The sequence below is a fragment of the Balaenoptera ricei genome, chromosome 9 (assembly GCF_028023285.1).
Source record: "Balaenoptera ricei isolate mBalRic1 chromosome 9, mBalRic1.hap2, whole genome shotgun sequence".
Classification (NCBI taxonomy): domain Eukaryota; kingdom Metazoa; phylum Chordata; class Mammalia; order Artiodactyla; family Balaenopteridae; genus Balaenoptera; species Balaenoptera ricei.
The window spans coordinates 34402413-34429306 of record NC_082647.1 but is presented as its reverse complement, the minus strand read 5'-3'; the positions used below and the strand labels follow the sequence as shown (position 1 = coordinate 34429306).

At 34.6% G+C, this 26894-nt stretch overlaps 1 protein-coding gene across 5 annotated transcripts in view; it reads right to left on the bottom strand.

Moving 5' to 3' along the window:
* The window catches only part of TFEC (transcription factor EC), a 650324-nt gene that overhangs the window by 49639 nt on the left and 573791 nt on the right, over positions 1 to 26894 (bottom strand). Inside the window, exon 1 of one of the 5 annotated variants that reach the window (XM_059933560.1) lies at positions 24960 to 24968. The exons of the other annotated variants lie outside the window; for them this stretch is intronic. The gene's annotated coding sequence lies outside the window, so the exon portion shown is untranslated. Of the gene's footprint in view, positions 1 to 24959; positions 24969 to 26894 lie in introns of those variants that run through there. 5 annotated transcript variants of the gene reach the window in all.

Below are 26894 nucleotides of genomic sequence, written 5' to 3'. Positions count from 1 at the left end.
ACCAAGTGTTTAAGAATAGCTCTTAAAATAATATGCAAATGAAACCAACTTGGAATAAATATAAAAGCAGCAAAACTTTTTGAGGGTCTGAAAAAGAATGACTAAAATAATAAAAGGAAAACACAGCTGATTTACTATTATTAGTGATTTTTATATAACATATATCTCTTGTATTCCTTTATATTACATATAAATATTCCATTGGCTATAATCACTCCATTTTTAATTAAAGATTTTAAAAATTTTTCCATGAGGGAGCAGAGACTAGAAATATATATACTAAATATTGTCTGATACTTTATGGGTGGTGAAAATCTAAGTGATTTTTTTCAGTTTTCTGTATTTTCCAGAGTTTCTATACTGAGTTTATTTTAATTTTTTAAAAATCTTAATTTTAAACCCTTCCATATTCTCACTTTATAATAACAATACTTTGGTAGAATCATTATGAATTGACAGAAAGAAGTATTCAGAGAAAAATCTAACCAGTGTCATGTGCCAACTAAGCAACTATCCAGTATATTGAAATCCCTTTTTCAAATCATAGACATAAAGTTCTGGGCATCTTCAGTCTAGCTATCATAGTTAATGATATACCATTATTTGTATAAGGACAATTTTAAGTATTTCAAGCTTTCCCTTTAAAAACCTCTGAAAATAGTATTGCCTGCCAGTCCCCTTTATATTTACTGTGCTGCGATGTGACTTCTAATACATTTTCCTCAAGTGGCCTATATATAAACCTATTTAATATTTCCCTCGTGTTAAACAATAGTAAAGACTGCTGTACAGTGCTTATTTTTCCTTTTATTTCAGCTACACAAACTACTCCTTAAATCCCTTAACATACATTAGCTCAGATAAATAGCCTTTACAACGTATTTTGCATTTAAATTAGCTGGTTTGGGGTACAATATTGTAGTAGTTACTTTAGTTTAATTCTGTTATGCTGACATTTTTAGCATTATTTTAATTGTACTACCATAAAATAATTTTTCAGTCATATAAAAAAGATTAAGATTGGTAATAAAGATTACACATATTACTAATTAAATTGCTGTGAGCTTTAAAGTTGTAAAACAACATTTCATTAAAATGCTTGTGGTAATTTTTTGGGGGTAGCTATTTAGATTATCCTACAGTTTTAAATTAATCCTTCTTAATCCATATACATTTACAAAATATACATTATAAACAGCATTTTCAGATTCACAAATCTGAAGGACTTTCACACAACGTAACTGAATGCTAAAGAACACTGTATATTATTTTAAGAAAAGTATGCTGGATCAGAATTTACAACATTCATTAACAATTCATTTTTCACTTTTCATCTATGGATGCTAAAAGCATCATTAGAGTACTTATTGCGTTTTGTGTTACATCAGGAGTCCAAGGGAAGTCATAAATGTGATCCTAGGGCTCTAGGAATTTACAATATACTTGGGCAATATTAATATCAACTACAGCAAAAATGATGATGATGATAAAAATAATAATATGCAGCAGGTATCAGGCACTGTGCTAAGCATTTTACACACATTGTTTCATTTAATCCTTGTTACAACGTTAGGAGATAGGTATCAATAGTACCCGCATTGCACCATATAACTGAAGCCACTGAGACTTAGAGAGGTTAAATGGTGTGGCTGTTATCACTCTGCTAGTAAGGGATGGAACTGGAATACAGGGCCTGGCTTCCTAAACACTACAAGATATTGGCTCCTGATTGAAATGACTGGAATACAAAGCAAAAGCTCAGTAATGTATACAATGAATTTAAAATGCCACAAGAAGCAGTGGTTTTTAAAAACTAATTGAAAGAGAAAATGGTTATAAATCAGGTGTTGGAAGGAGATGGTCCTGGGATAGGGGACAGAAAGAAGGAAAACTCAAATGTAAAAGATCAAAATGAAAGAAGAAAAGAAGTTGGGAGACAGTCACAAATATTAGTCATGAAAAGGAATTCACATGAATACTTTTCCTTTCTCAAAGCAAAACTACCATCTCATTAGATCACTCTATACAGAGACACAATAAAAAATATGAAATTCTAATTCTGCCTAAATTATTGGTTATTTATAGGGAATTACAAGGGTTTAGCAGGCAAAAGTGAAGACTCTCTTGGATCCTATGTATACAACATCTATAAACTAAGCATGAGAGTCTGAAAGATCAGTGGAGCCAGGGAAGATTAAATGGAATGTAATTAAATTACTCCCCAGTAAACCTCTGTCTTTTCCAAGTATGGACTGATATCAGAACAATGAGACAACTAAATGTAAAACATCAGTTAAACCATGTGCAGTCAATTTTAAAATACTTTTAAATTGCCTGGGATCTGAAGACACAACTATAAAACTATCTATTGGATTGGTTTCACTGAAGGTCTTGGTAGTTGGTGAGATGAAGTAAATGAAACAATATGTTGCCATTGTTCATTTATTCATTTATTTAAGAAATATTCTTGAGTGTCAAGTGTGTGTGCACTGAGTCGTGCACTGAAGGTAAAAGGGAGATAACCACAGTATCTGCCTTCAAAGAACTCGTAGTCTAGTCAGGGAAGAAAAATAAGAGATCTCCAAGGGCAAGGGCTGCATTTATCTTGCTGGCTGCTGGACTGCCATACTTCCTATACATAACCCAGAGAGGGGCACACAGCAGGCACATAAAAATATGTGTTCACATGTGTTCAATGAGTGATTTTATGAATGAATCATTAAAGTACAGTGTGTGAATAACTATGGTGACTGCAGAGAGCTTTGGGAACCCACTAGAGTAAGCAGGTAAACCATAATCAGAATACCAAAGTCTTCACCTAGAAGGCTAGAGCAGCTGTAGATTGTGATTTGGTTCTTTGGACTATCAAAGAAATTAAGACCACCCAGATGTAGGGAAGTTTTGCTATTGAGAGTAATAAGTAAAACATATCTCCTAACTCTGAATTATGTCTCAGCATTATCTCTCTGGCATGCTGTTATTGCAAACTAAAAATAATGATGGTCAGCTTAAGTCCAAGGTTTTGTCTATGTGCAGAGATCTGTTTTATTTCATTTAAAAGAATTTATTTACTTATATTCTCCCTCTTTTCCAAAACATTATAAATAAATATTAGGTGTAAATGTGGTGAGAGGTATTTACACCAGAAAATGTAGGCTGAAGATTAATATTGCAATTGAGTACAAAATTTACCCATGAGCATCCTGACAGCCAAGGAAAAAGGAAAATTTTTAAAACATATTAGGTGGAGCCTTGTGAAATTGCAGATATTTGACAATTTTTGATCTACGAATTGTCCCTTCTGTATAGTTCAACCTAATATATATTTCTTAATAAGTAATTAAATCATGCTAGCTCTGAGGAAAGACAAATATTTTTCAGAATAATATCTGAGAATTTATAAACTAGATTTTTTCATGGAAGACTTGAATGATATCTTGAACAAAATTCCAACTTGCAAAATAGGTAGTGAAATTCTTTATACGCCCATATTTAAAAATAAATATTTATTGTCGTAAATTGAGTTAGCCGGGAAACATAATCTGAAACTTGCCTGTAGGATGTTTATTAGGGGGTGCTCTCAGAATCGGCGCTGCAGTAGGGTGAGGGAAACAGGATCAGGTGGAGGCAAGAGTGGTTCAGTCATAAAGGGGATAACGTTGGCCATGCACCATAACATCCACTACATTTATTCTTGATCAAAGGCCCAAAGCATAATATGAATCAGCTCAAGTGAAAGCCTAAACATATAACTTTATAGTGATCTGACTTGACCCTTAGATACCTTAGACAGGACTTAGAGCAGGCAGAGCAATGTTTTCCAAACCAATTTATACTTCAGACTCCATATTTAAATACACTAACCTAGAGGATCACCTGGTTAGACCATTAACCCAATATCAATTATCTCAAACTAGGCTTTCGATAGAAATTATGTTGTTTTTATTCAAAAAGTTCCATTATTTGGAGTTACAAAAATGAAACTTAGCTTAAAACATCCAATTATTTTTTTAAAATATGTATCAAATGTAGTTAAGTTCTCATACTCTAATAAAGGGATGTGGGTATTTTAAAAAATTAGAAATGCATCTATTGATGAGCTATAAAAAATGCTTAGGGGCTTCCCTGGTGGTGCAGCAGTTGAGAATCTGCCTGCCAATGCAGGGGACACGGGTCCGAGCCCTGGTCTGGGAAGATCCCACATGCCACGGAGCAACTAGGCCTGTGAGCCACAATTACTGAGCCTGCGCATCTGGAGCCTGTGCTCCACAACAAGAGAGGCCACGATAGTGAGAGGCCCGCGCACCGCAATGAAGAGTGGCCCCCGCTTGCCACAACTAGAGAAAACCTTCGCACAGAAATGAAGACGCAACACAGCCAAAAATAAATAAATTTTTAAAAAAAATGCTTAGATTCATTAATAAGAGAACCAGAGCAATGTGCTTAATGGGTCAATTGAAGTATTTTTTTTTTTAATTAGAAATACGTAAATTCCTGCAAGTACAACAAGCTAATGGGAAGAAATTGGTCAGGAAGAAAAAAGCATTCTGGTTGTAGAAAATATAATCACTGGGGAATCACAATCACAAATACAGAATGTATGTATCTAATTCAAAAAGAGTCATGTACCACAATGTTCACTGAAGCTCTATTTACAATAGCCAGGACATGGAAGCAACCTAAGTGTCCATCAACAGGTGAATGGATAAAGAAGATGTGGCACATATATACAATGGAATATTACTCAGCCATAAAAAGGAACAAAATTGAGTTATTTGTAGTGAGGTGGATGGACCTAGGGACTCATATAGAGTGAAGTAAGTCAGAAAGAGTAAAACAAATACCGTATGCTAACACATATATATGGAATCTAAAAAAAAAAAAAAGTTCTGAAGAACCTGGGGTCAGGACAGGAGTAAAGAAGCAGACATAGAGAATGGACTTGAGGACACAGGGAGGGGGAAGGGTAAGCTAGGACGAAGTGAGAGAGTGGCATGGACATATATACACTACCAAATGTAAAATAGATAGCTAGTGGGAAGCAGCTGCACAGCACAGGGAGATCAGCTCCGTGCTCTGTGTCCACCTAGAGGGGTGGGATAGGGAGGGTGGGAGGGAGACGCAACAGAGAGGAGATACAGGGATATATGTATAGCTGATTCACTTTGTTATACACCAGAAACAAACACACCATTGTAAAGCAATTATACTCCAATAAAGATGTTAAAAAAAAATTATGTAACTGTAGGGTTTTTTTCCCTACTCCTATTTTTAGACTAGAATAGATGCAGGAATCCTGACTATTGAGAGCATTGATGGAAATCCATGAGCCAGCAGCCCAATGCCGTAGAAAAAAGTCATATCTCATTCTCTGACACAACAGAAGATGATTTAGGGTATCTGATACCTGAAGGTTTTTTTTGTTTGTTTTGTTTTTTAATTCCAGAGTTTAGATCAGTCTTGGGAGGTTTCAACTCTGTAAATCAGCAAATATTTAATTAGAAATTAAGGCTAACAAAATGTTATGTGGCCCTATATGCATTTGTATTTAAAATCTCCTGCTAGGTAGAAGAGCTATGGAGTAATGCAGGCCAGGCAAGCAGTGCTGGCTAGAAGGAGGCATTCTTATTTTCACACAGTGGTTTTCAAATTATGCTCCTAAATACATGAATTAATTCTCCCAATTTACGTTTCATTGTTCCACACTGTAGTCTTTTGATTTAGTTCTCATATGGGTTTCTGTCCTATCCAGTAGATAAACAACAAGGAGAGTATTTTGAATGAGGAAATTTTAGAAACACTTGGGTGGGTTGTTGTACAAAAAAACAAAAACAAAAAAAAACAACTTTGAAGGATTTCACCAACCCTGTGATTCTCTGTCTATAATATTGTCTACTTGTATCATATCTTCTTAAATATTGCTACAAATCATATAAATACTTTAAAACATAATTCATATATATGCATATATATGATAGCCTCTTTAAAAAGTTACCTTTTTATAGAGAAACCATAAGATAATTGTAAAAGCCCTCAGCTAATTCTTTTAACATTCACTCAGCAAACATTTAATGAGAGTTTGTTCTTTGTTAAAGCCAGTCCCAAGGGAAAGTCATTCCTCTCCAGAAAGCAGGTCTATGATCCATGTGTCACCATCCACCTGGAGATCACTTATCTAAACTGAGGGCACAGAACCTGGGAGGAGACGAAACACCTCCTGGGTACTGGCCTTTTGAAATTCAAAACTAAAAAGTGGTGGCAAACATCACACAAGCAATCATCTGAATAACAAGACATTTTATCACCATTAATTTGACTAGCCAAACAAATCAATCAGGCAAATATGGGCACCTACCTAATGAGTGTGTTTAGACTATCTGCAAAAACAGAAACAGAAATATTTTCAGCAAGAAAAATATTTATTCTATACATATTTACTATCTAGTGATAGTAAATAAAAATACATGCACTACCACTAAACACACACACACACACACACACACACACACACATACAGGCAGGTGTATACACACAACCCCATCAAAAAGCAAGACAGACAATCCCATTCACTACAACATGACAACCCTCATTTAATTTTGTTAATTTTGTACTAAGGTTGAAATTAATAAATGAAGTAAAAGCTTGGACTTCACAAATGAGTAATAGGTAACTATTAATTATGTTCCTAGTAGCTGAGGTATATAAGAAGAAATCTATTTTGGGGGGCTTATGAATCTACAACCTCCTAGATACCTACTCATAAAAGCCACATGACGTTTGTTAATATTCTGTAGCAAAGATTAATAACTCGTTTCTTCAAATCTTACTTTCTTCACAGCAGTCTTTGGATATGATATACCCATAAATCTCATCCTGACTAAACCTAAAATTATACAGTCGAGCTTGTCTGATTGAGAAATAACTACTGAACAAAGTAGGGCCGGGTTCATCAAAAGTTTTACTTAGGTTTCTGAATAACTGTCAGCATATTTCAGCTGATCATTATATGATCCAAAGCTATTTAATGGATAATAATATAAAATGTGATTGTAACATATTCCTTCAGTCCCTATCACTTGAATTTGGATAATTCCAATGGTGTGTTTTTAGAAGAGATCCACACTTAAGAGACTTTAAAGAGGCATGAATATTATTAAGCATAGTTTTCCTAATTCAATAGTGTTCTAGCAGTAAAAATGCTTGCACTCCATGAGCACTCATATTATTACTGTAAAGACTAAGCTTCCCTTACAACTCCATCTATCTCCATTTATACTTGCATTGATTTGCTTTGTTTATGTTAGTATCTCAGGAAAATTACCATTTTATATCTTTAAAAGAATTAGAACTAATGCCAGAAATAACTGTGGTTTATTTAGTCTGATCTGTTTTATAAGAGTATGTGTATATAGAAATTTAGAGCCATAAATATCAACTAAGAATCACAGCAGACACTAACGACTTCCCATTGACTTCAAAATTACACAGCAGCCATGTACACACTAAAGTCAACTGGAAATATCATCAATAACCAAAATAAGTTAATATGAAAAATGCAGATAACTTAAGCCATAATACTTTAAAATATATTTGGCATTGCATTCTCAGGCTTAGTATTCATTAATTCTATAAATATTTTTGAGTGCCACTACACATCAGGTTTTATGTGACTGTGATAAGCTCTGGGGATATAATTATGAACAAAATAGACATAACCCAGTCTTCAAAGAGTTCACAGTCTACTAGGAGAAATAGATAATTAAAATATAATTATAACACAATGTGATAAACCCTGTGAAAGTAAAAGGTGTCACAAAATCAAGCAGAAAGACCTAGATAAAATGGGAACGAGTCATTCAAATGACAGTTTCTGCTATTAATTTCACTGATTCATTCACTTAATAGATATGTGTGTGCCTATATATAGTAGCCAGTTGTGTGGGTAACAATGATGAATAAAGTGAAACATGGTCCCTCTCCCCATGCAGTTTATGGACAGGTGGAAGAGACAGATTTTAATCTAATAATCACACAAATGACTGTAAATTTTCAAGTGAAACAAGTGATAGGCAGGAGAGATACACATGACTATGAGCCTGTAGAATAAGATTATCTAGACAGAAGTTAGGGACAACTTTCCTAAAGAAGTGATGATAGGGCTGGATCTGGAGGATGAGTAGGAAATAAAGAGAGGAAGAGTAGAAAAAACATTTAGGGAGATAAAGCAGCATATGTGAAGACCCTGGTGGGAAGAAACAAGATGAAAAAAAATGCACCGAAAGGAGATGATAGGACTAGAGCAGAGTGTGGTATGAGGCTGGGGAGGCCAGTAGGGCCAATTCATGCAATCTTTTCTGTATAGAAAGATGTCTTATTTTCTTTATCATAAGAAAGGGGGCAGTAGCAATTCAGTGGGATGAATTTTAGAGAGGTAAAATGAGAGAGTCTAGGAAAGAAAAAAGGGCTGCTTGAACTAGGGTCACGTGACAAGGGTTGCATAGTCACATGGAAAGAGTAGATGGATTCAAGAGATGTTTAGAAATGGATTAAGAAATGACACCTGAGGTTTCTGGCTTAAGTGACTAAATAGATAGTGATGGCTTTCACAGAGAAGACTAGGTTTTTTGAGGGGGACAGAGAATTTTAAGTTCAGTTTTGAACACGTTGAGTTTGTGATGTTTTGAAAGTGTCCAAGAAGGTATGTGAAGTAGGCAGCTGCATTTATGGGTATGGAATTCAGAGGTAAGGTATGGACTGTGGATAAAATTTACATAACATCTACACTGAGGTGATAACTGAGATGATCGTTGGAGGATGCACAGAATAGAAGATGAGAGGACCTAGTGCCAAAGATGGTTAACTCCCATGTTCTAACTACACATAGGGAAATCTATTCCGATTCTAAACTTTATTTTTCCCCTTGGTTCCATTGATTTTTTTCTCACATTTTGCAAAATGCTTATTTGAAGTTTGTGTGTGTTACATTGTCAGGTAAATCCTCATTAATTAAATAGTTAGTTTGCCCTATTTCTAAAATTATGCATTCAACCTTTTGATGTAAATACAGCCCTATTTTCCTAGTCCAATTGCATTACAATTCTATTAGTCCTCCATCTCTTAACTGCAATTCCAAAATCCAAAAAGCTCTGAAAGTAGGAGTTTTCTTTTTGTTTTTTATGTTTGGCACAAACTCAGTTGGTGGTAAAATCAAACCTGAAATGAAGTAAGGTTATTTAAAGTCTTTCTTTATCCTCCTTACAGTAGATATTCATATGTACTGCTGCAGGTATATTAATGCGTTTGATTATGGGATGCTGTCTTGGACTCTGCAGGGTATCAAGGAATATGTACCATATTACCTTTCAAAATTTAAAGTATTGATAATTTTGAAACACATCTAGCCCTAGGTTTTTAAATAATAGATTTTGTACCTTTTCTTGTTTGTTGAGTGAACAGCCTACAGAAAGGAGTATGCTATATACTTTGCATATATTATCTTATTTAATCTTACAATATCATACATAAATACTCAATTGGGTCTCCACAATTATTTTCTAAAACTTCAGTACAATATTTAACTGCATTTTGTTTTCAGAGATTATAGTGTATCAAAAATTAAAATTAAAATTAAAATTGAGCATATTCTCTCTTGGAGAAATAATGAGATGAGGAAATGTCCTTTCCAATTCAACAAACCAATTGAATGAATGAAAGATGTATTCTTCCTTTAATAAGAAAGAATTGTCCAGTTGTAACATTATATTTTGATATTATTAGACATATTTATGTTTAGTGCTTATGGCTGTATTTAAGTAAGTTAATACTACAGCTTATATTCTTTTTAGAAGCTTCTCATACAATTAAATTGTTTCCTGTAAATGTAGAAATATACAAGTTAATTATTTAAGCTAGATTCAGTAAAAAGTCTTAACTTCTTTAAAAAATACTTATCTAATGGCATTAAGACTTAAACATTAATATTTATTAATAAGACTTTTATAAAACAAAAGACATTTTGCTTCAGAAATCAACAATTGTGTTTAAATGATGCTTTATACTTCACAGTTACTTTCAACTTAAAACAAAGCTCTCATGTAATGCTTAAATGTACTATTTTTCATCCTCCATATAGTGACTTTTTGATATCATTTTCATTATGAAGTTGTGAATGTTCTTTCAAGGATGTGGAGAATAAAGGAGAAACAAGAATGACTTCTTCAAAAGGTCATATTTCAAATATCTTGGAAAGTCATCAATGTGTTTTTAAAAAAAATTTTTACATGTTCTAAAATAGATCCAAAGCCATAAATAGGAATATCTGTGACAAAAATCCAAACTTCCCTATAATACTTGTCATCTCTTGTATCATTATGCTGCAAATACATTACATTTTTAATTTTTAGTATATCTTAATGGTAAGATTTGGGATAACATCAATATATTGCCGACTTATGCAGACCTTATAAAAGAAATTCATAGGCCACTTAATGCAGGTGAATTTATAACAAATAAATTTATGTATTTTGTAAGAATAAAAGGATCATAAATGTTTATTCCTAAAAAAAGAAAATCTAACAATTCAAATTGGTTTATATTATCTTAGGCTTGAAAACTTTTTATATCCCTTATCTATTTTATGAGTTGATATATGGTCATCAATTAATGAAGTCATTTTTATCATAATAAAATGTCATCATTAGAACTGCAGTATTCTAGTGTAACCATTTTCTAAAAAATATGATTGGGGAATTTTAGGTAGTTAAATATTAAAATAACCTAATTGAAAATGAGACTTTAAAATTATTCATTTTGATTGGCAAACGGCAGAAAATGGCTTTGTTTCATAAGTACATCTTATCACTCAATTTTCGCAGATATTACTAGTATTTCTGGAGAAAAAAAAAAGTAAAATTTATCTTGTCTTTGTTTTACCTAACTAGTACATATAATTATTTTTGGTTCTCTATGTTTTAAAGGCACCTGTTACTACATTATTTACATAAATCAAACTGCTCAAGTAATTGTGCCCTCATGTACGAAAGGCCTTCAGTTACAAAGTTGTAGTTTTACTTTCCACTTATCCCTGAAGAATAATGTTCCTTTAGAATCAAAAAAATATACTTCTGTTTTAATTTTTTTATGGTTATGGAAAGTATATAGCCGTGAAACATCAGTTTGTTGAGAAGATTGATCACAGGACCTCAGGGACTAGTTGAAAGCCCCAGAATGCAAGATAATAGTAGCCACAGTCACAAGTTGAATCAAACACTCCAACGATTTAAGTAAAGACTTTTATCCTCATTTTATAGATGAAAAAACTGAAGCTCAAACAGGTTATCAGACTCACTTACAATCACACAGGCAGAAAAGTGAATTTGACCTCTTGTCTTTTGAGTACAAGGAGGGCATTCTTTCAATTGCAAGTTATTTATTATCAGCACACAAGGATAGTAAAACTCCAGCCCCTGCAAACAGAAAAAAATATGTCCCACATCTGCATACAAATATGAATCAGTTGACTCTACTCTCCAGTGGAAAAACCTTTGGAGTTGCTTCCCCATTATTAGTTGGGTTTGGCTTGATTCACTTTTGATTTTGTCTTATTTTGTGTTTCACTTCATCTATCTTGTAACCACCTTATGGTGCAAGATCTGGGTTTTCCATACAAGTTGGGTAATGCTATAATTGAAATCTACCATCAGAAAATATGAACCCTAGATAAGTGTTTCCTTTCTTTAAGATGCTTTTTCCACTTTAGTCTCTAGATCTATGTATTAAATATACACTATTCTGAAGAGTATTAGCCTCCTTACCCAGGAGAAATTTTATTTCCCTTATATCATTTTACTGTTACCTTTCCCAAAAACCTTTTACTCCTTTTCACAAGGGTGGATGGGAAGGCAGCAGGTGGAAACAGCAGAAGATAATACTAATTTTAGCTTGGCTTATTCTAAATAAATATCATGGCTATTCTATTCAGTATCTTTAAACTTCCTGCTCTCGGGGATAAATTTAAGAAATGAATAACTGCATATAAAAAGTTGGTAAGAATTGAAATAATAAAGAAGTTCTTTGTAAGAGCTTTCTTTTGTGTCGATTACTTTTGAGAAATAAAGAAAAATCAGAGTGCTAGTTAATATTATAGCTTTGGAATATATGGAAAATATTTTTACTGAAACTTCATATATGAGGATACAGGATTCTATTTTCCACACTAATCTGAGCAGACAAACTAAGTAAAATAAAACTTTTTCATTGAAAACAAAAATATATTTGAACATATTTGTTTTAGCCTTTTTAAACTTTTTCCATTTATTTTCAATTATTCTGTGGTAGGTCAAATAATGCCTCCTTCACCAAAGATGTCCACATCTTAATCCCCAGAACATGTGGATATCTGACCTTACACTATAAAAGGAACTCTGTAGGTGTGATTAAATTAAGGATCTTGAGATGGGGAAATTATCCTGGATTATCTGGATGGGTCCAATGTAATCTCAAGGGAGGGTCCTTATAAAAGAGAGACAGGAGTGTCAGAATTAGACAAAGGAGAGAGATATGACTATGGAAGCAGATGACACAGTGATGAGAATTAAGCCAAAGAATGTGGGCAGCCTCTAGAAGCTAGAAAAGGCAAGGAAACAGATTTTCCCTTAGAACCTCCAGAAACAAACTAAACCCTGGTGACACTTTGATTTTAGCTCTGTTTAAATGATTTCAGATGTCTATCCTCTAGAATTGTAAGATAATAAATGTGTATTGTTTTAAATCACTAAGTTTGTGGTAATTTTGTTACAGCAGCAATAGGAAACTAATAGGTACTCCGTTTAAATTCTGAGTTCCTCATTCTTGTAGCATTGAGAATCTTGATGATGGCTTCTAGGAAACACCCTGCCTGGAAATTCTGGTGCTATGGGATTTCCTCATCATAGCTGAAGTCATTTGAGGAAAATCTTACGGAGTTCAGTTCCCCAAATCTAATGTCTTTAATTAAGCTCTCAATGTTATTAAAATGCTCCAAAAGCAGAAGTTATAAAGACAAAATGTTATTTCTTTCTTACCCCCTTCCTCCCTTCCTTTCTTCCCTTCTTTCTTCCTCTGTATGATCTGAATAAAGTGTAGGTGAGAACAAATGAAAATAAAAAACTAGGCAGAAGCCAGCTCATAAAGAGGAATATATACAACCATAAGGTTTGTGCTTATAGCCCTGATGTGCCATATAAGACTTTTAGCGGGATAGTAATATGATCAATTAGTATTTCAGAAATATCCCTTAGGCAACAATATGGAAACTGAATTATTGAAAGACCAGGGCACAAAGAGAACAATTAGGAGTTTTTAGTAATATTCCAGGAGAGAAGAATAGAGGGCCCAAGCTAAGGCAATAGTATTTGATATTAAAAAGATAGGTTAAATATTACCCATAATATAGAGGATAAAAATTGTAAAATACATACAGGATTTCTGATTGATTTATACATGTGGTGAAGGGGAAGATTCACATATGATGAAGTGGTGGAGAAGATGGCATTTATCAAAATAAAGAATAAAAGTGGAGGCAAAAGATTAGAAGGAAAGATGATAACTTCAGTATTGGACATAATGAAATCAGAGTGGCTGTGAAACATCCAATGGGGATGCCTAGTAAACAGCTGGATGCGTGGATTTAGAGAAACAGATATGGTGGCCAGCTTAGAACAAATCACTGAATCGGGGTTTTAGTTAAAATCACACAGGACAAAGAATTAGAAGTAAAAAGACAGAATCCAGGTAAAGAACTCTGAGGAATAGCAACATGTAATGGGCAGGAAAGACTAAAGAAATCTCAAGAAAGTATAATGAAAATTAGGACAGAATGATATAAAAAAGCCAAAGTAGGATAGAATTTCAAGGAAAAAGTGGTTAACAGAGTCAAATAGCACAAGGATGAGGGAATAGAAAGAGCAGGAGATATTGCTGGCAGATTGGGAAATAACTGGGTCACTGGTGACCCTCAGGAGAATGATCTCAGGGACATAGTGAGAATAGAAGTCAGCCTGTAGGGACAGGAGGGACATTGCAAATTGTAAATGAGGAGACCTTGGGGCTCAGCACTAGGCACTTCTCCTCTCTCTCCACACTCTCCCCAAAGAGGGTCTCATCTGTTCCCCTGGCTTTAAATACCACCAATATGCTAATGATACCCAAATTTGCAATTCTCTTCCAGAACTCTCTATGAAATGGAAACGGGAATGCAGTAACTTGAGAAGTGAATTGGAGATGACACAGGACTCAGCACTAGACACCTTCTCCTCTTTCTCATGTATGTGGATGATATCGTCTATTCCCTCAGTTATAAATACCAGTTACACACTAACAAAACATAATCCCAAAGTTTCTCCCTGGGAAGCCGAGGTTTATGTATATTAGATAAATAGATAGATATCTCACAAATATCTCAAAATTTAAAATTTGCATGTCCAACCACTCGTGATAATCCTCCCCAAAGCCTGTTTCTCTTCATTCTTCTCCAAATCAGTTAATGGCATAATTATTCATCCAATTTCTCAACTCAGAAACAGCGCAGTCTTCCTTTTGTCCTTTATTTTCCTTTACCCTCATATATAATCCACCCCATCCATTCGAACTCACAAATGGACCTCAAATAGTCATCTCTATCTCCAACTACCAGAGCTCTAGTACAAGCCACCATCATCCCTTACTGTGAATCCCTTATTACTCATCTCCCAGCCCCCTCCTTTGCTCTCTTCAACCATTCTTCATACACCATTCAGAATGGACTTTTAAAATCATAAAATGGATTAACCTCTCTCCTGATTAAAAATCTTTCAGTTGCTTCCCATTTCATCTAGAATAAAGTTCAGTTTCCTTATCATGGCCTATGGATAGGTTGTCCCCCACCTACCTATTCAACTTCATTTTTCATTTGATCCCTTATGATTATGATCCCTTATTTGACCCATTTTTTTGATAAGCTAATTAAGGCTCATGTTAAGCATGTTAATAAAGCAGCACGCAGAGTTAAAATCAATCGAAGTCTGCTCATGTCTATGCTGGTGTTCTCTTGAAAGTGAAAAAGTATGTTAATAATCATAATGATAATAATGGCATACATTGCTGATAAGTATAGAAAGTTTGCTTTGTGTCAGGCACAGAGCACGGAGTGCTACCCACCATGTCTCATATAATCCTCTCAGCAAGCCGTGAGGTGAGCAGCCTTTCTCTGCACTTTCATGAGAAAGTGGAGATAAAGGATAGGTTGAGGAGCTCTGAAGAAAAGCCTGAGTTCAAAGCCTCACTGGTCTCACTACTGAGTCTTTGTTCCTCATCAGAATTGATTATTAAAATGAAGATGTTTTCCTTTCAAATTAACAAATATTTTTAAATGATAATACCTAGGGCTGAGGAAGGAACAATGCAATAGGCATCCATGTGAGTTGCTGCTGGGGAAGTAAATTTGTACATTTGCATAGCTTAAGGAAATAGTCCTAGATGTGTAAAAGGTTTGAAGCATCAAGATGATCACTGAAACATTATTAACAATGATTCTATAATGTAGAGAACATATACAATTTAAATATATACCCCAGTGGACTCTCTATAGCATTCTTCAAACTGTGAGATTTAATTTATTTCTCTCTTTTACTCAGGTCAAAGGGCTTTACTGCTAAAACCACTTAATCGTAAAATGACTAGAAAGCATAAACTTTGAAAGCAAAGTTAAAGTAAGCTTCCTTTCCCTCTATTAATCACAAAATTTAAAAAATAGAATTATACATCAAGTGACTCTAACACAAGAGAAAATATGACTATTAAGCAAGCTATTTTAAGAAAAGTATCATTATTTTAGTCATTACTAACACTCTGGCTTTAACTTCTATCTAGCCTTACCACTGAACTTTAATAGAAGTACATGAGATAGCATCTAAGTCCTGAACATTTACAAAACATTTCCATGGGAAAAGTTAGAATTTTAGGAGTGTTGAAGAGCAGCACATGAACATCTTTCAAACAGTAACAGGATATTTCAAAATCTCAACATAAATGTATTAGGATGTTCAACCAGCGTAAACCAGACCTTATAAAAATGTGCTTACAGCAGACAATAACCTCATTATGTTCTCCCCATAAAATCCAACACTATAATGTGAGAATAAATCATTATTTCCATCCTTATAGTGTTGTTTATGTCTTGCCCAAAGCTGGAGCTCATTTCAAAATAAACTTCCTAAAGGAACATAAGGATAGATAGATAGGTAGATAGATAGACAGATGATAGATAGATAGATAGATAGACAGATAGATGATAGATAGATAGATAGATATAAAGGGGCTTGCTTTGAAAAAGCAGCTCAAATAATAATGTCAACCAGATTCTTTTGCCTCTCATCAAAGGTTTTGTTTTGTTTTTCTTTCTCTCATAAATTCTTCTTAGAAGGACTACTCTTAGTGGCAAGGTCAACCTTGTCTTACCCCAAGTCACTAATGACTGAATTGGTAACTTGATATCTGAGAAGTCATTCGCTGTCATACGTCTATCACAAACCCTTCAGAAGAGTAAGAGAATGTAATGCCTTACATTAGGACCTGGCCAAGTTAAGGTAGAGTTTCAATTTTATTGAACTCTATATGTGCATGGGGGGAAATGTGATTGTTTTGTAGCCTATAAATATATTGCCAGCGCTAGCAAGTGGCAAGACATCTATCTCACTCTAGAAAGTCAAATGCTGCAATGTGTCACTTTCAAACTTCTCTCACTGGTCCCAGGAAAATATGTACAGATTTCAAATAAAGTTATTTAAAGTAGATTCTGGTATACACGTACTCCAAAGTTAAATTTTCCAGTTAGACTGTCTCCAGTCAATCTGACCACTTCAAGCTGACAGGCAAGCCAGTCAAATAAGCAGTCACAGTGGGCCAAAAATCTGTCAAAATGGTTTGCTTAACTGGTGATTACTTTTTGACTGACTTGAGCAGTCAAGTTAATCAGAACAGTCAAACTAGCTTTCCCATGTGTACACGGTCTTAGCTCTTCCTGTGTTAGTAGGTGTGCCCTGTTTACATATTTGAAAGAGTTTTATTAAGTTACATTGTTTAAGAGAAACAAGTCAAAAAAGTTATGAGCAACTAGTTTGACAATTAGGGCTCCCCTCAGAGCTGGACCTCAGCTTCAGCACTGGGGAGAAAAGGCTCATGGGGCCTGCTGAGAGCTCCAGAGGGAGGCAAGGGCAGGGGCAGACAAGGGAAAAGCACCATGGGAGCAGGAAGAAACCATATGCCCAGCTCCTAACATTTCTTGGTTAGAGGACTGAGATGTGTTCTGACAAGGGCTGGTTGTACCTTTTGAAATTAAATAAAAACACTTAGAAAGAATCCAAGGAAGTGTTTGGTGACATAGATATCACTGTTAACAATGGTTTTTGATTCTTGGTGCGAAGAGCCATTTCTGTCAGACAAAAGATAAGCTTTAAGAATCCCCTTAATTTAAAAATGAGGGTGAGGGCTATTTAATTTCTCAGCTTGCACAAATGACAACCTTGAACTGCAGTCTGATGTTTCCAAAGCAGTGTTAGAGGAGCAGTTAGGATTACAGGGTTTGGAATCAGCCCACCTGGCTTCAAAGCTGGGTTCCTCATGGACAAGTTGTATGACTTTGGGCCAGATATTTCCCTCCCCATATGTAAACACTCTTACCTGTTCACTGGGTGCAATAATACTACTTAATTTCCAGAATTGTTCTGATTACTACATGACTTAATGTGAGTAAAGCACTTTCAGTTGGGGAAGGTAAGGAGGACTTGCTGTAGAGAGGCATCTGACCAGAAGATGGTCCAGCTCAAGTTCACCATAACTGTGAGAGTATCTTATTCAAAGGAAGGATTTTTATAAAGTACTAGACTTCTTTTTTACTAGGGTTTTATGTTTTAAGTCATGCCCCAATTAATAGTTTTACCATTTAATATCTTTATCATTTCTAATAACGATGTTAATAGGTACATGGCTAATAAGTATATGTGGACATTGAGCTGGGTGCTTTACCTTTACTTTCTTACTTAATAATCATGGGGGCTTCCCTCGTGGCGCAGTGGTTGAGAGTCTGCCTGCTGGTGCAGGGGACGCGGGTTCGAGCCCTGGTCTGGGAGGATCCCATGTGCCGTAGAATGGCTAGGCCCGTGGGCCACAATTACTGAGCCTGCGCGTCTGGAGCCTGTGCTCCACAGCAGGAGAGGCCGCAATGGTGAGAGGCCCGCGCACCGCGATGAAGAGTGGCCCCCGCTTGCCGCAGCTGGAGAAAGCCCTCGCACAGAAGCGAAGACCCAACACAGCCATAAAAAAAAAAAAAAAAAAAAAATACTCCTTTCCAAAATGTCTTTAAAAAAAAAAAAAAAAATCATGAAACCCAATGAGGTATACCAGGTTTACACATGAAGAAATGAGTTTACACATGAGTTTCAATCAAATTACATGACCTGTCTGGGATCAAACAGCTGGTTATGACAGAGCTGGTTTTGAAACCTAAGCGCCTTGTTTTAAAACCTATGCTCATTCTAATACACCATGTTTCTAAGAACCTATAATGTAATAAATATCTAATTAATAATAACATATTTCTGGTTCTTCCAGCAAAGAAGAGTAGCTGAAATTGCAGGTTTGGGACTTCCTAAAGAGCAACATTTGTCTATTGGGCCTCCAAAGGTATTACTAGTAAATCAGAGGAACCAGGAATATTGAACACTGACCTGGCATATCCAGATCCCATGTTCTTCCCACTCTCTACACTGCCACTTTGGGTTCCAAAAAAGTACAAAATGTCTGGACGACAAAACTCACAGATTCCAAAGGATTTAGAGCTATAAAGGATTTCAAAGACTGGTTAATTAAGAAAATACAGGTAGAATATCTCATTAATTGAAGATGGCTCAAGAATCAATTAATAGCCTGAAAACTAAGCAATCCTTGTGACATCAAAACTATATCATGCCAATTTCTTGGGTGATTTTTCTGCCATTGATAGAGGTAGTAATCTCAGAAAGTAATGTGCAAAAAGTCTAGACTCTGAAGGAGTATGAATGAATGATACCTCTGGGAAGTGCCCAGCCTTCCAGCTAAAACTCAACATAGAGGGTGTAATACAACATAGAGGATTAACATCTCAGGAGATTTGCCCTAGGTCAGTTCATATCTCTGTGATGCCTTATCCTCTAGATGGAAATAAAAGCAGTGAACTCTCTTAAATGTGCCCTATGGTCTGATTAAAGATTGAAAAGGTCTCTAAAAATCCACAGCACTCCCAGGGAAAAATGCTAAATATCATTATCGTTATTACACCAAATGCCATAATTTGGTCTCCTCAGATTCCCTTTTTATGTAGATTCCATCAAACTCTGACTTTTGACTTTTTGCCTCTCTAACCAAATCTCCAATGACAAAGCAAAGGGAAATGTTGAGGCAATTAGTGGGAAATGGAAGCAATTAATTCCCTTTTTTAGTGGAGACCTGGCCTCTGTGAACCAGTTTAACCAAAAATAATCAATGACCTTTCTCTGACCAAACTGAAGCAAATCTGCTTGATATTTGTCACTGGTTATCCATCTACTGCTTCAACATTAATGAGTCTCTTCACTTTGCCCCTTTCTTTTATGAAATAGAGCCATCTATTCTGGTCCCTTGTTACCTCTGCAACTGCCATTTTTGCAAATTTAATGTAGTCAAAGACCTCGTTATCCATGTATAAGCCTAGGAACCACTTTTAGCAGAGCTGTGATTTTTGATTTCCCCCAACCCTTCTCCCTTGAACTGTTTCCCCTTCTCTGCTATAAAGATGGGATCTTGTTCAAAATGAATAAAGTAGAACAACAAAGATACAGTTTAAGTTTAAAAGTTCCCCAGAAAAGACTACAGAGTTTACTTAGGTCTAAGACCCTTACAGACCTAGATCCAGGTCACTGCTCCATCACTTACCCACTGGTCACCTTGGAAAAGTTACCTATCCTTCAAAAGCCTCACTTTTCTCAACAATGGCAATAGCGGACTTGCCTCAAGGGCATGTCAGGCTCAAATGAGGTGATGAAGTCTTTAGTACATGATGAGAGCCCAATGGATGTTAACTATTATCAACTGTGGAAGAGAAAAGACTATTTCATGTACGATATCTGATTTTGATACTGGTTAAAACTCCTTCTAAGATGACTGCTACTCAAGCAGAAGTAATTAACATTCACTGTCTCTCTTTTATCCCTCAATAGAGGACTTAATATTTCAGCTTATGCATTTATTTTATAAATTCTTTCCTTCTCCTAGCATATTATAGGATATTTTTGCTTGCTATTTTGTCATTGTTGCTGCTTGTTTTGTCTTTAGACAAACACATCTTAAGCAACTGGTTAAAGGTTGCGTTACATATTTCACTGGGTGTGTTCAGTGGGGCTGAATCTAAATGAATTTAGATACTACTTAGTACACCAGTGTTTCCTATTGAAACAGATAGAAATGAGAATGAACTGGCAATGTATTTTTAGAAAATATGGAAAAGTAGATGTGACCTATGAAGAAAAGGCAAATTATGCAAAGAGTTGCTTCATCCTCTACTTCATTTTGCTCTGAGAGCTCTGTCCTAAGGCAGAGTCCTCCAAGGCTATTTTCTTAGGAGAGAATATATGAGACAGTAGCCCCTGGTTATGTTCTATGCTCTAGAAAGCTGTCAGAAATGGGAGATCAGGGATCCCATAGGGAGAAGCAGAGAAGTCCTCCCTTTGGGTTGTGACCTTTATTTCCAATCTTAGAGCTCCCATGACCAATCTAAATTTGATATCCTAGGAGCAAATTCAGAACTACTCTTCAAGCATAGGAGACTTTAACACAACCAGACCCCTCTTCCTTCACACTCAGGCCCAGCCCCAGCCCTTCATTCACTCTCCACACTAGGTATTAATTCAACATAAAATATTCAGCTAACACTCGCACATACACACACACAGACTTATTTAAAGTCACATGGCAAGTTAGTAGCAAGCTAAAAATGCTGAACTTCTGACTTCCTATTTTACAGTGTGTTCTATCAGCACTAAACAAAGCAACCACAAAGAAATCACTGAATCACTTGCAAATATTTCCTTGGCCCACTGGTTTGGGAGCTAATCCATGTTCAGCTTAAGTGGTTATTTTTACAGTGGAAAATGACACAGTCCACCACCTTGATTTTCTTATGAAGTAGATTCTACAATATTTTTAGTAAAGAACTTGCCTTCTGTTGTTGCCAGAGGTACAACCACTTTGCAAAGTATTATCCAGAGACACATAATTGTCCTTGCTGTATTAAAGCAGATACAGGAGCACTCTACAAACAAAATCTAAAACTTATGACTCTGGTCTTTCATCCCACCAATCTGTGTTCCAAATGGCCAGAGATATCCTGCTAAAACACAATCAGAACAAGCTACTCTTGTTAAATCTGTACAACCCTTAAAAGCATAGCTCTTATGGTCTGCCCCCACCTTAACTCTCCAGCTCTTCTTTATGTTATTCCCCACAATGATTCCAAGCTATAATCAAAGACCCCTGAATGTGCCATGCTTTTCACATCTCTGCTCTGATGGAAAGAGCAAATCATCCATCATGTGAAAAGTGCCTTACATATGTGTAGGACAATCATAATCTATAGAAGAGGAAAAGTGATTGACTAAATGGAGAGAAACATTTGAGAGATGCCTCTTAGCCTAAGACTAATTAAAGAGAAGCCTAAAAGTTTACCAAACCTTAGAGTCTGATGGTAAAAATGCTACTGACAAAACTTCTGTTACGGACGTCAATAGTTCAGTAGGTTCAAATCTATTTGAATTTGCACAGGATCAAAGGGAGCAGAGAATGTAAACATCCTAGCTGCTGAGGAATTCCCTGCAGACACTAACTGACAGCATTACCTGTCTATAGAGAGATTTTCAAGGCAAATAGGTACTGGTCTAGATTTTTGGGGGGTGTGGAAAGATGTCTGATAGAATGAGTTTTCACCAATGGAGGAAAAAAAGGGATACAGTGAAATGTCTGATTGAACAGATAACCCTGGCTCAAATGCTTTTCTGGATGGAAATACACCCAAGGAAGCTAAATATCTTTCAGAACTTAATTGTTCATGTGCATATGAACTTTTGTATTGGAAACATGTTCACAATAGAAGGAATAAAGAAAGGAACAAAGGGAGGGATAGAAGGATTCTCTGGCCCAGTGGAAGAAGCTAGAAAGTGAATCACAATCTGTTCCAGTACACAGGCCGAGGAGGAGTGTTTCAGGAAAGGCAAGAAATGATTTGGAAATACTCTTCCATGGTAACTCTTGGAAATAAACGTAAGGGGATATGGGAATTCGTATTAAACCTCAATCTCTTTCCTAGCCTCATTCCCTTCAATTGCCTTTTTTAGTTCTATTTTTGAATTTCACATGTTCTTTCAAATGTGAAGTGATAAAAAGTAAAACAGCAACCGAATGGGCTTTAAGATCATTAGGCTCAACCTCCTGCTGTATTCTGAGAACAATTACAAAATTAGAACCTAAGGTTTTCTGTCCTTAACCAATCTGTTCTTAAAACTGTCACCTGAGGAAATTCCACAACCTATCTTACTATCTCACTTTTCAATAATACAGATTCCCCCAATTTTCCTAATGTTTAACATAAACTACCTGTAATACATTCCCATACCATTCTTTTTTGCTGATGAGTAATTGACCAAGACATCCATGCTCCAATAGCTACAATTTAATGGAATCACAAAATTATCATCAACTAAGTTCTCACAAGCAAAATAATGTCTGACCAATTTTGGTGTATCTCCAAACACTTATACCCTGACCTACAGATTCCTGAACAGGCTGGTAATTCACAACTCTAGAAAATAAGGGATATTTTTGTATGTTAGTTTATTGATACTCATTTTTCTATAAGACTACTGTTAAGCTCTCCCTTCATAGGTTATGTTTTTGAAAACACTTGCGATTCTTACTGTTTTCCTCATACATCCTCTGCTCTATGCCTCACTGACTCTTCTTCCTAATCTTAGTAAATATAATCAGTAAAACCTGAGCAAGAACTATATTTTGCACTATACATTTGTTTTCGGGTTTTTTGCCAAATAGTATAAAATTTGCAATCTGCTATTTGTAAACATCGCTTCTCTGGATCTGCTATCACTCCATTGCTTAATCCAATATTTTTTACTATAAGGAGTTAATTAAATTTTCCTCCATGAAGAATCTGGTACGTCTAGTGAATTTCATTTTGTACATTGATTTGTACAAAAATAAAATTGAATTTTATTTATAATTGATTAATAAAGAATTGATGATTATACATCCACTTGTATGTTTATTACTTTATCAGTATCCATCATTATTCCTTTGAATCATATTTCACCAGTTTATTTGAAACTATCATGTAAGAATATTTTATTTCTTTCAGTTTCTCCTTTCCTTATTTCTCCTTTCTAACTATTCAAACCACTATTTTCAAAATTATTTTCCACTTTCACTGTGTTAATTACCACAATTTCTGAAAATGTCACTAATGCTAGACATTTCCATCTGATTTAAATACCTCATAATTATTTTGGCTATCTAAAACTTATAATAAACACTTGTGCCACAGTCATTAAAATTAAGCTGATTTTTAAGGAACTTTTTTCAGTTTGTTTCATTTTTGACATCAGCTCCGACTTCCAGTTCAATAAAATTACTCATACATTGAACTATTCTACTGCTTTGTAATGAAATAGAAATTTTTTTAAAAATAATGATAAACCAAAGAAATAGACAACATGAAAATTATCTCTATTCCATTTGTTTTATAGCTAAGAAGAGTTTTTATTCTCAAAATGGAGATTACAAAGTTTGGCCTATTTAAGGTAGCTTCCACCAAAAAAAGTAAAAGATTTAGTATTAATTCAAAAGTTACTTGAAAGTGTAAAGCTACGCTCAGATTCATCTAAAATAGAAGTGAAGCAGAATTGTCTGAATAATCTTGATAATGAACTCTATATTCTGTTTCACTTTGCTTTGTTGACACAGTCTCTGAACAAGGAAGAATTGTGAAGGTTATTTTAAATTCTCTTAACTTTAAATGAAGTTTCTAGTAAATAAGTTACTAAAAAGCTACCCAAAATGAATTAAAGATTACCTCAGGTTTATTTTCTTCTCAAAATGTGTATTCCCAATGAAACATTTGAAGATGATACTGAAAGCATGGGATTATAATTCATATAAACAAATATATATAAAATATATGTGTTTTTATATACATATATATATAAACAAATATATATATAATCTTCCAGTCCCTACTACAACCCTGCTAATTATTACAGTTGAAAACTATTACTAATAAACTAATTGAAAACTATTATAATAAAAAGTTATTGCTTTGGGATATTTGACATCTCCTACACAAATTTTTCAGATTCAAATCTCCATAAAAAAAACAGAATAACTTTTAATGCTGGAAAAATAACATATACTAAAATACTATCTGGTGTTATTTCTGCTACGAATAGTACACATATTTTATTACCTTTAAAAGCCAATAAAATATATATTGCTAAAATGTAAACAGAAATTAACATTTACTCATAAAATAACATAAAAGATGCAATAAAATGTTAAATCATGTTCCAATTTAGTAAATACCCAGGAATGTTAAACTGGAAGAAGAAATTCCTTTGGTTATCATGAAATAAAACAGTGATTTCTACATCTTGATTAAAATAAGACATTAATAGATTGAGTTTTAAATATATTTTACCCAAATTACAGCAAATCATAGCTCAACTACTCTAATATCCTGATATCCAGTGATCATGCAAGATGAATCTATAATTATCAGCAAGCCACACATATCAAAGTAAAATAGGTATTGATTAGACTTGTCTTTCACAGTTTAAAGTACAGAAAATTAACTTGCCAGTTTAGTTACCTACCAGCAATGACTGGATTCTATCAGTGTTATCACCTTTACAAACAGCACCAAATTATAATCCCTCTTCCCATAACATAAGCACCATGCCAAAGGAGACAACCAAAGTAAACGCCCTGATCATGAATAATGAATAGTTTGAGCTGGTTGGAATCCACTTAGTTGAGGAAAGAGAAAAGAGAAGTGGCTCATTAGGGCATTTCCTGAACCTTGGTTGGAATTTCAGTTAAGGAAGAAGAAATGACACAGCAGTTTCACGTAGGGGGACTTCCTTTCTTTATGTGAAATATGCTACCAATTTGAGAAATAGCACTCCAACAAAAGTACTCCACAGTAATGTGACCACAGTAAAAGCTCTAGTTGATCCCATTATTGCCCCATAATCAACATTTCTTCCCAGAATAAACACAAGCAGTAAATGGTTGTTATCAAAATGGACTAAGATCCCACATTTATTGCGACATGTCAAGTCTCACACTTAACGTTTCTTCAAAAAGCTGACCTGCACCGATTTTCAGTTTTTAAGAATTGCAGTTTTGTTAAGAGTGTTAACAGATTTTGAGTTTTTGCTTTAGGCCATTAAATTTCCCATATTTCATATAATCACATTTTCCTTACATATGATTTTGCTCTCAAATTCCAGGATAATTTTCATCTTGTCCAGGAATATTTTATTTTCCCATGTAGTTGGAAGATATATATTTCAACTTACAAGATTTCTAATTTTTATTATTATTTTTATTTTTCATATCCCAGTGTGACATATTTTTAAGGGACATGAGTACTGGTTACTCACTCACTGCCTTTATAAATGAAACATCTAAAGAGGTCTCATTTTATATATTAGTCACCTGCATGAAAGTAAAAATCTAAAGATACAGCTTTGTTCCCACACAATAATTTGTGCTGTGAAAATGTGCATTTATTTTATAACAGTTACATCATTACATATAACATAATTACTAAAGTTTCATGCAAAGGTTACATTCAATTTCCTCTCTTTGTGTTTTATAAAATCATGCAATTAAATTGACACTGATGTTTGTCAAGGAGTGACGTTTATGTGAAAATGTCTCAGCACTTTGTGTCTTCTCTGAAGAACTGCAAAACTATTAAGTAAAAATTTTAAAAGTTCTCTCATTATCAATAACTAATTTTTGAGTCACCTTACATTTTCTTATGATGTTATCACACATTTAAATCTCCTAAGGTGATGGGAAGGAGTGAGTACTTAATTTAGAGCAAAGGTGGTTGATTTAAGCTAATTTTAGAAATAAAAAAAACAAGATTAATAAGAAATATTGTTAAGAAAGAGAAACATTTGGGATTTTAACTCATATTAGAAACTACTTCAGATAGAATTATAATTTAAAACACATTTGTGTGATTAAGAAGGTAAGTTTTGAAGCTCTATTATTATAAGGGCATACATTTTGGTTTTTGAAAAGTTGGAAATGCACACGTGGATACACATACCTGAAGCAAAAGGCACTAATGTGTTAACAGTGCTTATATCTTAATGGTGGTCTAGAGGAGCACTTAAGATATTTTAAAAGTTTTGTTTACCTATAGCTTCTATATTTTATATAATAAACATGTTTGTAATTTGTATCAAAATATAGTTTTGATTTTAAAAATTGTTTGTACACCAAAACATTTAAAGGTAGTATACTACTTTGTGTGATGCTGTGATATAATAAGAAATAAACATTTGGTCTTCATCCTTGGTTCCTGGTTCACAGTTCTTAATAGGGGTGAGTAGAGCATCTTTTGTTAATCATATAAGCCCATTTCAACTAGTACATGAGTTTATGTTGAAGAGGTGACTTCATAGGCCCCAAAATAGTTTCCGGATGAGAGCTGGTTGTCAGAGGAAACAGCCACGTGATTAGAGCGTTGTTTTTCTAAATCACAGATTTGATAATTTTATTCTCCTTAC